The sequence below is a fragment of the Cynoglossus semilaevis genome, chromosome 2 (assembly GCF_000523025.1).
Source record: "Cynoglossus semilaevis isolate Cse_v1.0 chromosome 2, Cse_v1.0, whole genome shotgun sequence".
Classification (NCBI taxonomy): Eukaryota; Metazoa; Chordata; class Actinopteri; order Pleuronectiformes; family Cynoglossidae; genus Cynoglossus; species Cynoglossus semilaevis.
The window spans coordinates 19009120-19011050 of NC_024308.1; positions in this window are offsets into that span (position 1 = coordinate 19009120).

Here is a 1931-nt window from a genome sequence, read left to right on the forward strand (position 1 = left end):
GATAGATGGATAGATAGATAGATAGATAGATAGATAGATAGATAGATAGATAGATGGATAAATAGATAGATAAATAGATAGATAGATAGATAGATAGATAGATAGATAGATAGAGAGATAGAGAGATAGATAGATAGATAGACAGATAGATAGATAGAGAGATAGGTACTGGGAGGGTATTTTAGGATTTCAGGATTCTTCAAAAAAGGGGCCTCTCAAGCAATATCAAGTGAAACATGTTTTGCTCATGTCCATTCAGTACACGGTGTTCATTTCAGCTGCCCTAGCTCCTTTAATCCTCCTGTTGTCCTCATATTCTGTATCCACCCCGTGTCCTGCGGGTCGAAATGACCCGTCTTCACTAAACCCCCAATATAAACAGCTTAATTGAATTTTAAACACCAATTCTTGTTTTGCTTGAAGAAACAACTTGTCCCAACCTTGTACCTGGCAGAAAGACTACATTTATTCAAGACAACACTCGTTGCTATGACACTGTCAATTGTATTATTGTTTACTGTATATGTGGTACGCAATATTTGAATAGTATTTGTCTCCATGTTTGCGAAAACCCTCAAGATTTGTCATGTCCAGGACTATTTTTTTCTATTGCTGGTGTGATAACCATGTAGAATGTTGAGACAATGTCATTGGGATGAGAATTATTTTGTTGTATGTTTTTTGAAAGGAAAGCCTCTCAGATTCAGGGATTTCTTCTTCTTCTTCTGAAGATGATTCGTCATGCTCTGGGTTGTATTCCTACCCATGTTCTTCTTCTAAATCAGAGTTGTCTTGTTGGACATCTGATAGAATCAGCTGTAGCGCCTGTTCAACTTTATAACGCACACTCATTGCCTCAGCACGGAGAGAAAGGGGCATTATTGTAACATTTGGGTCAGATCGGGTCACAGGCAGTGCAGTCCGCGAGAAGACCACCAGTTTGGTCTTGTTTGCGTCTGCTGCTGATTGACCTGAGACAGAACTAAAACATTCTCACATACCGTGGTGTGTAACTAACTCTGTGACTCAATTTGACTGTCGGGTCGTTTTGACCCGAAGACAATATTTGTACCTTTTTTTTTGTACAGCTTACATGGAAATATGAATAAAGGCAACAATTCACTTTTCTACTGTTGGGCTGAATCTAGGAAAAGTCATCAAATTTCAAGTTGAAAAAATATCGTTTTGGGGATTTTTATTTGGTTTTAAACACAGTGAAGGGGTCATTTTGACCCGAGGACATCTGCAGGGTTAAGGCATGGGATGGCCTGCACACCCGAAGGAAATTGTTTTGTATTGCAGCCAAAAAACGAAAACACTACAGCACATCACATTCACAATACACAATAGGATACATTTTGTTCAGGTTTTCTATGTAATGTTATGCTATGCTAAGATTTACCTGCTACTGAGCCGAGATGGGTCAGTCTAGGTCAGTCGAATGTGTTTGAGGGGCAGCACTGTCCTCAGCAGTCTTGACGATCTTTGCAGAGACTGCTGCTGTCTTATGTTACCTCTGTGTTTAGTTTCTGGTTTCTGTACAGCAAGATGCCCTCTTGTGTGAGGACCTTTCATTTACATAAGATTTGAGCTATTTAAAATGTCATTCTCTAGTCTGACGGAGATTTTATCATTGCATTACATAAACTCCTGGTATATTATCTACTTTAATTTGCAGCATGGTTTATTTTCACCAGCGAGCATGTGATGATGTCCATGTGAGCATCAGGCTACATCGCATGCAGGATATGGCTGAAATGGACGAAGAACAAAGCAAGAGCTCTGTTGAGGAAGTGTGTCATTGACAAGGTCTACCCCTACATAATGCCTGTGGAGAAATCTCAGTCAAACTCTGTTCTGATTTAAACTTGAGGTTTTGTATTTGTCAAATTGGATCAATAATTCATCCATCCATCCATCCATCCATCCAT